Source organism: Nicotiana attenuata, chromosome 6, assembly GCF_001879085.1.
Source record: "Nicotiana attenuata strain UT chromosome 6, NIATTr2, whole genome shotgun sequence".
NCBI classification, from domain to species: domain Eukaryota; kingdom Viridiplantae; phylum Streptophyta; class Magnoliopsida; order Solanales; family Solanaceae; genus Nicotiana; species Nicotiana attenuata.
Genome location: NC_031994.1, coordinates 49,514,942 through 49,527,556, shown reverse-complemented (window position 1 = coordinate 49,527,556; position 12,615 = coordinate 49,514,942).

Here is a 12,615-nt window from a genome sequence, read left to right as displayed (position 1 = left end):
GATTCCTTGGTATTTGATTGAAACCTCATACACAGCCCCACGCTAAAAACAATATCAGGTCGACCTGCAGTGAGATAGAGGAGAGACCCAAAGATGCCTCTATACATTATTTGATTTATAGGAGATCCAGTTTCATCCATGTCCAGTCGAGTGGCAATTGCAATGGGAGTGTCTATCACCTTTGATGCTTCCATATCAAACCTCTTTAAGAGTTCCCTGATGTATTTTTGCTGACAAATGGAAGTACCCTTTGGGGACTGTTATACTTGAAGACCCAGGAAGAAGTTTAATTCCCCCATCATGCTCATTTCAAATTCGCTTCCCATAAGTTTTGCAAATTCTTCACACACAGAGTCAATTGTTGCTCCAAAAATGATATCATCAACATAAACCTGAACAATGAGCAGGTTCCTTCCTCATTTCTTTAAGAAAAGAGTATTGTCAATTTTCCCTCTCTTAAAACCATTTTCTAAGAGGAATTTTGACAATCTTTCATACCAAGCTCGAGGAGCATGCTTTAGCTCGTACAGAGCTTTGTCCAGTTTGAACACATATTCAGGGTGCTCATGACATTCAAACCCTGGGGGTTGCTTCACATAGACTTCTTCCTTAAGGAGTCCATTCAAAAATGCACTTTTGACATCCATTTGGAACAAGGTTAATTCCATATGAGATGCAAAAGCGATTAGAATTCTGATATTTTCCATGAGAGCCACTTGAGCAAACGTTTCATCATAGTCAATCGCTTCCTCCTGATTGTAGCCTTGGACCACTAGCCTGGCCTTGTTCCTTGTGGTAATTCCATGTTCATCGAGCTTGTTTCTGAATACCCACCCGGTTCCTATAATGGTTCTATCTGGGGGTCTGGGTACCAAGTGTCACACGCTGTTTCTCTCAAACCGATACAGCTCTTCTTGCATGGCTGTAATCCAATCTGCATCTTTTAAGGCTTCCTTGATGTTTTTGGGTTTTATTAGGGAGAGAAAGACTGAGAAGGCAAGTGAATTTCTGGCTCTTGACCTGGTTTGAACTTCGAAATCCAGAGGAGTGATTATGTTGTCTATAGGGTGAGAGCTTTGATGTCTCCAGTTGGCCGTCTGAGGTTCATTCTGAGAAGAGGAAGATATGTTTGGCTGATTTTCCTCTATCCCTCTCTCAGGTGCTAGTGGAGTTCCCTGAACTGCATCAACCACTCTTTCTTCAGCTTCAGTGGTTGTAATTGAAGTACTTGGTTCTGTTGATGATGAGGCAGCATTGTCTTCATTTAGCTCATTCACTTGATTCATCATATCTGCTTTTCCGTTTGTCATGTTAATGACTTCACCAGGAACAAGTAAGGGTTCTCCATCTTGATCTTCCTCAGCACTCTTTTCAAATTATGGATGAGATTCATCAAAAATAACATGGACACTTTCCTCAACACATTGACTCCCATTGTTATATATCTTGTAGGCCTTGCTTTGAGAGGAGTAACCAAGAAATATTCCTTCGACACTTTTGGCATCGAACTTACCAAGCTGATCATTTCCATTGTTGAGAACATAGCATCTGCATCCAAATGTTCTTAGGTGAGTCAGCTTGGGTTTTCTTCCATTCAACAACTCATACGGGGTCTTGTTCAGAAGTGATCTGATCATGCACCTATTCACTAAGTAGCAGGCAGTGTTGACAGCTTCAGCCCAGAAGTTCTTTGCAAGTCCACTGTCAATCAGCATTGATCTTGCCATTTCTTCTAGAGTTCTGTTCTTCCTTTCTACTACTCCATTTTGTTGGGGAGTTCTGGGAGCTGAGAAGTTGTGAGTGATTCTATTTTCATTGTAGAATTCATCAAATTTGACATTGTCAAATTATGTCCCATGATCTGATCTGATGCATACAACTCTACACTCCATCTTCACCTGGATTTTCTTCACAAAGGCCACAAATACCTCAACTCTTTCATCTTTTGTTTTGAGAAATAGAGTCCATGTGAATCCGGAATAGTCATCCACGATTACGAAAATGTATCTTTTTCCTCCTCTGCTTTATACCATCATAGGTCCACACAGATCCATATGCAGGAGCTCAAGCGGCTTTGAGGTGCTCACATCTCTTTTTGACCTAAAGGAGGACTTCACATGTTTTCCTCTAGCACAGGCATCACAGACTTTTTGAATCTTGAATTATGACATAGACAGACCATGGACCAGGTCCTTCTGAATTAGTTTGTTCATAAGGGAAAAGCTTGCATGACCCAGTCTTCTGTGCAATAGTTCAGCATCATCGTCAACCGTCTTCAGACAACTCAGATCACCACTCTGTAAAGATTCAAAATCGGCAACACAAATATTCTTATATCTTTTGGCCACCAACACTATTTCACCGGTCACAAGGTCAGTGACTATACATATTTTGGACAATAATTCCACCTTGTTTCCTTTATCACAAATTTGAGAAACACTCAGGAGACTGTACTTAAGCCCATTGACATAGTACACGTTTTCAATAGAATGAGTGAGTGACTTCCTAACTTTTCCAACTCCAAGAATGTATCCCTTTTTGCCATTGCCAAAGGATACACTCCCTCCTTGTAGGGCTTTTAGTGAAAGAAATTTTGTGGTGTTCCCAGTCATGTGTTTCAAACATCCACTATCCATGAACCATTGTTGACCGCTTCCTTTCACTGTTCCCGGCACAAGAGATTTAGGAGTTACTTTTAGGAACCCAAACAAGTTTGGGTCCCTTGTAGTAAGCAAGAGGATGAATAAGATCCCTCTTAGTCCATGTAGGTAATGTGCGTTTTTATGAGTGGAACCTGGTCCCTCTTTTGTGGTCACGGTTTCAGCACCCACTTTGTCTTTCTGAACTGATTGATTCTTGGCCTGGACACCTTCCTTGAAGCGCCTAGTGTTCCCATATTGGGTACGAGGCCAGTTATCAGATATAGTGACGCTCTTACTGAGGGTTGTGAGAAGTTTTCTCCCTTTGGAACCATGCTCTTGCTTTTTTTTACTATCATTAGTAAGCAAAGCAATGGTAGCTTCTGAGGACCAGATCCACTTTAGAGACCTTTCAAGATCATTCATTACTTTTTCTAGATTGGCTTGGAGGAGCTCGTTTTTCTCAATTTCAGCACATATCCTACATCTCATAGCTTTCACCTCATCTTCAAGCCTAATGTATTCCTCACTTGCTATCTTCTTTCCTCTTTCAGAACTTTCAGGTTTTGACTTAGTCGATGGTTTTACTATTGTTTCCCTTTGGTCTGCAATTTCTGCCAACAGATCGCTCTTTTCTTTTCTAAGAATTTCAGTGGTTTTCTTATGATCAGTAACTTCAGCCACTAAGTCTTCTCTAGTACGTTTAGATTCTTCTAGTTCTAAGATTAAAGATTCCCTATCCTCCGAGACTACAAAAGGCAGTAATTAAAACTTCAGCTAAACACATGATTTTTTTTTGGAGAATAGGATTTCAGATTTCTCTGAACATCCCTGAAGTTTACCTCTTTGTCGCCATTGTCTTCATCATCATCTGATTGAGCCATCAAAGCAAACGTTGAGTCATATCTAATCTCCTCGCCTTCAACTGCCATCATGGAACTATCACCCGTATTAGGTTTATCTTGTTTTACTTGTGTAGTTCCTTCATGAGCTGTTTGCAAAGCCTCCCATATTTCATTTGCAATGTCGCAGGAGAGATTCTGTCGTACTCTTTAGGTTCCATTCCATATACTAGAATTTTCTTGGCACGAAAATTCTTCTCCACAGCTTTATTGTCTTCTTCAGTGTATTCTTTGCTGGTCTTTTCCATTGAAAATGGAAATTCATCTAGTACCTTGATTGGAACATAAGGACCATCGCAAATGATATACCATAGCTCACAATCCTCAGCCGTGATAAAATTGTACATTCTAGCTTTCCACCACCAATAGCATTTTCCATCAAATTTGGGAGGTTGGTATATGGATTGACCTTCGTCAAAAATTAGTGGAGCCGCCATGAAGATCCTTCCTAGGTGTTAGCCTGATAGGAGGAACCTTCTCTGATACCAATTGTTAGTTTATATGGGTCCACCAAATCGTAGAGTACCTAGTCCTCTACAAGGTTCTACTGAAAGCACTTAATGAAACAGTAAGTAAATGAGGCAGAGGAGTTTTACGTGGAAAAATCCCACACAAGGGGATCAAAAAATCACGACCTACACATGTAGGCTTTTAACTTCACTAACTTGTAATCTACCTATTACAAGCCACTTTACAATACTTCCTACTGTAGAGGATTTACTCAACTAACTTGTGGTACCTTTACCACAAGCCACTTTGTGACTATCCCAGTTACAAAGGCTTTTTCTAACTTGTGATGCTATCACCACAAGCCACTTTGTAACTCTACGATTACAAAGACTTTTCCTTATGACTAAATCTAGTCATAACGTAAACTCAAGGAGTTTACGGATTTACAAGAGGATTCCTAATCAAAATGCTTCTAGATAAGTTGTTTAGGAGATACAGTAGGTACAATAACAAGGTAACAACTCAACTAGGACAACAACAATCTATCTTTTAGGAACTGGTCCGTAGTAGCGTTCAACCTTGTTCTTCAAGCTTGTGAGGATTGATTTCTCTGTTTGTTTTGCAAGAGGCTTGAATAAGAAACAGATACCTTGAAGTGATGTTTTTTGTATGAAGCTCATTAGGTACATCTTGATCACATAAGTTGAAATGATGTGAGTGCTTTGTTTGGTTAGAGAATGAGTGGGCTGACAGTGTAGTGCAATGCGGCAGAAATAGCGCCGTCAGTCACTTCATTTCCAGCTCTGTCCAAATGACTTTGTACTGCTATGAGGAAACCACAAGAGTATCAGGTCCTTGTGTTGGTTCCTAGCTCCTGATGCGGTATCAATTCTCCTTTAGCTGGAATCCGTTAAAGGTAGCAGCAATCCAAGTAGGTCAAGTTCCCTATTTGGTTCTTAACAGTAAGTTTGTTAGATCATCAAAACATAAGCCAAGAGTATTTAAGATCTATCATGGTCTATCCACCTAAGCTTTGATCCACAACATAGAGTTGTCAATCTCTAACACAACTCCAACAATAGACCTATTTTGGCTTAGTACTTGCTGATTTGGTCAACCAGTGGCCAAATCCACAAACCATAGCCAGCTTCAACAGCAGCCTTCAATAATCCTCAAATAGGCATCACTTTGAGCAGGATTCACTGACAGACATCATACACGACACAACAAAGCTATTTATAAGACAGATTTCAGCATATAAGGCTGGTGAACCAAACAATGATAAATCTATGACATTAGATCTCTAATAATGAAGACCAAGAAAACTTTCAAATAAATATGAAACCACTTGGCTAAGCTGAATGTCCAAAGTCATGAGCATTACCACCATATCACATATCCACTAACAGCTATAACATGTTTAATTAAGGACGGAAAGAAAACTATATGAGGAACACTAAACCATGACATTAAAACTACTTGAACTAGAATCAGACTTAAAAGAAAACTAGAGCCTAAACATTGGAGCATCAACTTTCATTTATACACTCCCATTTCAATGATTCAAAAGTGTACCCGGAACAGCCAAAATACAACAAAAGACTTCAGCCAGATGATAATGAGATCAACAGCAGTAATCAGCAGCAGGACAATCAGTTCAATCCATGCTTAGAATCCAAAACCAGTGAAATATTTGAAGCAAGGAGAAAACCAGACGAAAAAATGAACCAGTTACTTCAATGAAACAGTATTTAATCCCCTTTTTGGTGCTTTCTAGTTTTGAAAGCCTTTTTCTTTTTTAGTGTGTGTTCTTCAGAGTTTTTGGGTGCAGAGGATGATGCTCAAAATCTAATTTTAGAGTGAAGGGAGGGCCCTCTTTTATAGGCCTCTAAGGCCAAGTGCTTAAAACAAAAAATGGGAATTATTCCCAGCCTGCAAAAGATATTTTTTTAACCAACTGGACAGCTGGTTGTCCCCTATTGGCTCAGCATTTTTGTGCTAACCAAATAGGGACAGCTGCCCCCTCCTCTAGAAGCTTCCTCTTACTAGACATTTCTAAAAATTTCCCTAAGCTTTCTTTTAGTTCAATTAGGTCCCTATAAGTTCTAAGGACTTACAAATAGGGCAAACACACACAAGCAGGCTAATTGTCATGGCCAAACGGCCTAAGACAAAACCAAGTCAGGGTTAGATGGCCCAAATCAGGCCCAAACCCAATACAACCTAGGCCTCGATTGATCAGGCCCTCCTTAACAAACCCAAAGCCCAAAATCAAAGTAAAATTGCACAAACTAAATTCTGGCAAGACTCCGCCGAACTTGTCCTAATCCGATGTCCTCGGAATGACTTAAAACTATCGTCAATCGATTGCTCTCGTTGAGGGAAATCTATTAACATAAGATTTAGGTCAAAACGAGTCGGAAAAGTACGAAAATCAGAAAAGGAAAAGGAAATTAGAGTTTGCCCTTTTTTGGGGTCTCAGATCTGAAATTTCGTGAATTTGGCCGGGATTTAACAAAAACTAATGATGGATTTGGAAAGAAGGGTGGATTAGGATTGCATGGTGTAATTTTGGGGTGGTTTGGACGACCTAAGGTTTAGGGTATGATTATCATATCTGAAATTGGGTGGGTTTGGTCGAGTTTTTGGGGAAATTACTAAGGGGTTTGGGTTTATGAGTGTGTGAGGATTATAGGGTGCAAATTTGGGTGGATTTGGAGCGTCTCCGCCGCGTGGGGCGATTTCCAGCGATGGAGCAGGGCGGCGCCGGCGGGGGGTTTCAAGGCGGCGTCTCTAGGGTTTTTGAGAGACGAAGAGATGAGGAGTGAAGGGGGTCAATGGGGTATGGGGGGTATTCGGACAGTTTTATACTTGAGGGTTGATAAGTTTCGGGCCGTTGGATCTCAATGATCCAACGGTTGTGATGACAGGGGCAGAAACGGGGTCGTTTTGGGGATGGGGAGACCTGGACCTGGTTAGCTCTTTTGGGCCTAGGTTTTTGGGGCGGATTTGGGATTGGATTTTGGGTATGGGGGAGCCCAATTTCAATTAGAAAGCCCTCTTTTCAATTACCTCTTTTTATTCTTTTTTTCTCCTTCTTTCTTCATTTTTTTGAATTAAAAAAAACCTAAATTAAAAATTCTAAATTAATCTAAATTGCAAAATTAAAATAATTACCAAATTACAAAAATTATAAAAATCATTTAATCCTAAGTTAAAAGAGAAAAATCAATAATCTAAAAAGGTAAAATGTAATATGGGTCATTTTTGTGATTTTCATTTTAATAAAAACAAATAATTAACCAATTAACCCTAAAAATGTAAAAACAAAACCTAAATTCAATGCATGGTAGTTTTGATATTTTTCATGATTTAAACAAAAATTAAATGTGTACAAAAATGCAAACAATTAATAAAATTCTACGAAAATTCCTAATATGGGCAAATAATTAAGAAAAATCTATTTTCCTGGGATTTTAAAGGAGTAGTTCGTATAGGGCAAAAATCATGTGCTCACAGCTGCCCCTCTTTGCTCGGATACTCAAAGAGTTTTCGTGCAAAGATAAAGTGAGCAGATACGAGTGATTTTTGCCCGTTTGAACACTCCGTGGGAAGCATTTTTTGAAAGATTTGAGCGCACCGTGCTTCCGAGGTTGCCTACATATCCTTGGCTATAAAGGAATTAGGTCAGTATAGTTCGAAAAGTTTTGGTAGCTGGGACTACCAAGAAGCTGTGATTTCACTGTTGCTGTTGCTGCTACTGCTTGCTGAACTCCTTATTACTCCGAGTCAAAAAAGAAGCTAAATTAAACTATGATCTATGAATTACAAGAATCCTATCTACGTATCTTCAAACTTGATCTTGTAGCTTCTGCGGCTCCGTGGTGCATCTTGAGCTGTTGGCTCGTACTTCCCAGGTAGCTTCCTTTGTTGCTGACTTGAGTCGCATTCTGAAGTGAATTCCCTTGTTTTCCAGGTGGGCGCCTGATTGCCAAAACTCGAACTGTCTTCCTTCGAAATTCAGACTGCTTTCCTTTGAAACTTGAACTGTTTTCCCTTGTTCTCCAGGTGGGCGCCTGACTGCTGAACTTGAACTGTCTTCCCTCAAAACTTGACTATTTTCCTTTGTTCTCCAGGTGGGCGCCTGACTGCTAAACCTGAACTGCTTTCTCTTGAGACTGCTTTTCCTTTGAACTATCTTCCCTTGTTCTCCAGGCGGGCGCCTGCTGAGCTTGGACTACCTTCCTTTCCCTTGCAACTTGAACTGTTTTTCCCTTGTTCTCCAGGTGGGCGCCTGATTGCTTGAACTTCGAACTGCTTTCCCTTGAAACTTGATCTGTTTTCCCTTATTCTCCAGGTGGGCGTCTGATTGTTGAACTTGAACTGTCTTCCTTTGAACTTGTGTTGTCTTCCCTTGTTCTCCAGGTGGGTGCCTGATTGCTGAACTTGAACTGCCTTCTTCTGAAACTTGAATCGTTTTCCTTGTTCTCCAGGTGGGCGCCTGATTTTTGAACCTGAATTGCTTTCTCGTGAGACTGCTATTCCTTTGAACTATCTTCCCTTGTTCTCCAGGTGGGCGCCTGATTGCTGAACCTGAACTGCTTTCTCTTGAGACTGCCTTTCGCTTGAACTATCTTCCCTTGTTCTCCAGGTGGGCGCCCGATTGCCGAACCTGAACTGTTTTCTCTTGAGACTGCCTTTCGCTTGAACTATCTTCCCTTGTTCTCCAGGTGGGCGCCTGATTGCTGAACCTGAACTGCTTTCTCTTGAGACTGCCTTTCACTTGAACTATCTTCCCTTGTTCTCCAGGTGGACGCCTGATTGCTGAACCTCGAACTTCCTTCCTCTAAAACTTGAACTGCTTTTCCTTGTTCTCCAGGTGGGCGCCTGATTGCTGAACCTCAAACTGCCTTCTTCCGAAACTTGAACTGCTTTCCCTTGTTCTCCAGGTGGGCGCCTGATTGCTTGAGCCTGAACTGCTTTCCTTTCCCTAGAACCCTGTATTGTCTTCCCTTGTTCTCCAGGTGTGCACCTGATTGCCGAAACTTGAATTGTTTTCTCTTGAAACTTGAGATGTTTTCCTATGTTCTTGAATTGCTTTTCCTTGAAACTTGAACTTCTTCTCCTTGAAACTTAAACTGCTTTCCCTTGTTTTCAGGTGGACGCCTGATTGCAGGACTCGAATCCTCTTCTCTTGTTACTTGAAACTGTTTCCCCTTAAACTTGAGTTGTTTTCCCTTGTTCTCCAGGTGGGCGCCTACAACAAAACAGACAAAAAAAAAGAAATTTTTCTGCCCCAGTTTGATACTGGAAACATCTGTGAGTGTTAACCGACTCTTGTTATCAAAATCAGTTCCAAGCTAAATTCCCTTATCCTGAAAATTTCAAACCAAGTCTCATCTTCAAAAGTGAAACTTAAATGCTGAATTATATTTCCCAAAAGAAAAACTCTCGTGAGACCTTGTCACTTGCGAGGGTCTCGAAACTTACTAAATCCCATTATCCGGGAAAGTACTGAAAACTTATGGTCGAGCCTGTCTGGCACCTGCTTTCTTCACGGAGGGTTTCTCCAGAACAAACAAAATTTCCTGTCCCTGTTTCAATCAAAGAAAAATCTTGTCAGTTTGAAAATGCGGTGGTTAGTCTGCGGCATTCTTGCTGAGGGTGGCCTTTCCATTGTCATGATTTGTTCTGCTCAACTGCATCTGACTGGCAAGGAATTGTTTCCCCTTCGGATTGAACCTTAACCACGGAACCCTGAATCACCTGAGTGCCCTACATTCAACCTGCTGTTTTAACCTTTCTGACTTTCCAATTTGCATCTCTATATTTCTCCCCACAATTCACGAAACCACTTGATTACTTGAACCTCGGCTAACACCTTATTTTTCATTGTGCGTAATGATATTTCTGGCATGCTGTGGCCGCACTTCGCTTTGTGCAATTTGGAAGTTGGTAATAAGTTTTGCAATCCCTTCTTGTTTGCTTAGCAAGGCTATCATTGGAAAAAGACTTAGAGAAAGTCGAACCAAAAGGAAATGAAATGCAATGACTTCAAGAGTTATGAATAAAGAAGAAAATTCAAAACAGGAAGACTGTTTGATGAAAAAAGGAAAAAGGGACTTATCTGAGTGAGGCTGCTGGCATCAATGGTCATGACATGCATTTCGGATTAATTAGCCTAGTCCATTCCGTCAATCCCCTTTCAGTCCTCACATTTTATGCCTGGGGTCCCCATGATCCAATTCCTTTGCAAAGTCAACAACCTTACTCGGCTTGCGGTGCCCTGAAGGGTTTTCACTAGCAAACCTCTCTCATTTGTTGTTCATCTCTCAACTCACAGTCTCCTTACGGTGCCCGTGAGGGTTTTCACCAATAAGACTCTCTCATTTTAATTTCTCTTAGCTTTCCGTCGCCTTATGATGCCCGTGAGGGTTTTCACCAATAAGACTCTCTCATTTATTCATTTTTCCCTGCGTAGAACGGAGTGCTTCCCCTGATATGAATTATGCCTCTAACTTGCTTGACCTGGAATCCCTTGAAGATTGATCGGAAGGTCTTTCCTTGGACCGTAATGTGGGGTTTTGGACAGGTTTAGAAACAAAGGATATCTCAAAGGCTCAAAACAACTTGAATGGGTTCAGAATTACAACTTTTGGAATCAGATCTTTTACAAAATCGTAACTTCTACCTCAGCTTCTTTGCTTGGGTACTTTTGAATTTTTATTTTGATGGGACCGAACTGTGAGGCTCCCTATGTATCCTTAAAAGGAATCAGGTCGAATGTAGTTCATGACATAGGAATTGCTTTGTTTTCTATACTTTTCTCTCTTTCTTCTTCTTCTTCTCTTTTTCTTTTTCTTTCTCTCTTTTTTTTTGTCTTTTCTTCTTCTTTTTTTCCTTTTTTTTCATTTTCCATTTTTCTCTTTATTTTTATTTTTTCATTTTCTCTCTCTCTTTATCTTCTGTATCTGTGTTTCTGATCTTTGCTACTTATTCCAAAAGAGAGGTATGAAAGAAAGCAAATAAGGCTCAAAGGGGTAACAATGGATAAAGTGTTTAGATAGCAGAATAAATGCCTTCGTCATTTCAATCTTCAAAACATGCCAAGTACAAATGAACATAATTTAAACCAAAGAAATCATACATAATATCTTTTGACCGCATCAGAATTGATAGCCATGTCTACACACTTGCCTTCTATGTTTGTTAAATACAAAGCACCATTGGACAACACTCTCGTCACCACGAACCGCCCCTGCCAATTTGGGGCAAACTTGCCTTTTGCTTCAGCCTGATGTGGAAGGATGTGTTTCAACACTAGCTGACCCACTTTAAATTTCCGGGGACGCACCTTCTTGTTTGTATGCTCTTGCCATTCTCTTTTGATACAACTGGCCGTGACATACTGCTGCCAGTCTTTTCTCATCAATCAGACTTAATTTCTCCAACCAGGTTTTGACCCATTCATCATCATCAATCTCTACTTCAGTAATAACTCGAAGGGATGGAATCTCAACCTCCGCGGGTATCACTGCTTCAGTACCATATACCAACAAATAAGGAGTCGCGCCCACTGAAGTGCGAATAATAATGCGGTAACCTAGTAAAGCAAAGGGTAACTTTTCGTGCCATTGCCTAGAACCCTGTACCATCTTTCAAAGTATCTTCTTTATGTTCTTGTTGGCTGCCTCAACCACTCCATTTGCCTTGGGACGATACGGAGTGGAATTTTGATGCATAATCTTGAACTGCTGGCATACTTCCTTCATCAAATGACTGTTAAGATTTGCGCCATTGTCCGTGATAATTACCTTTGGAATTCCTAACCCGACAAATGATGTTCGAATGAACAAAGTCAACCACTCCTTTCTTGGTCACAGATTTGAAAGTCATAGCCTCAACCCACTTAGTGAAATAATCGATGGCCACCAGAATGAACTTGTGCCCAATGGATGCTCCTGGCTCAATTGGTCCAATGACATCCATGCCCCAAGCAATAAAGGGCCAAGGTGCAGACATTGTGTGCAATTCAGATGGGGGAGAATGCATCAAATCACCGTGCACCTGGCATTGGTGACACTTACGCAAAAGCTAATACAATCTCGTTCCATGGTGAGCCAATAATAGTCTGCTCGAAGATTTTCTTTGCCAGAACATACCCACTCATATGCGGCCCGCAAACTCCCGAATGTACTTCAGTCATGATAGTCGTGGCTTGCTTAGCGTCTATGCATCTCAACAATCCGAGATCTGGAGTTCTTTTGTACAAAACTCCTCTACTTAAGAAAAATCCACTTGCCAAACGTCGAATTGTTCTCATTTGATCACTTGTGGCTTGTACCGGATATACACCCATCCTGACGTATTCCCTAATATCATGGAACCACGGCTCACCATCGAGTTCTTTTTCCACCATGTTACAGTAGGCATGCTGATTATGGACCTGAATATGCAAAGGGTCGATATAAGTTTTATCCGGATGATGTAACATTGATGCCAGAGTAGCCAAGGCGTCAGCAACCTCATTATGGATCCTACGGATATGCCTGAACTCCACTGATCTGAACCGCTGACAAAGATCCTACAGACATTGTCAATATGGTATGAGCTTCAATCTCGAG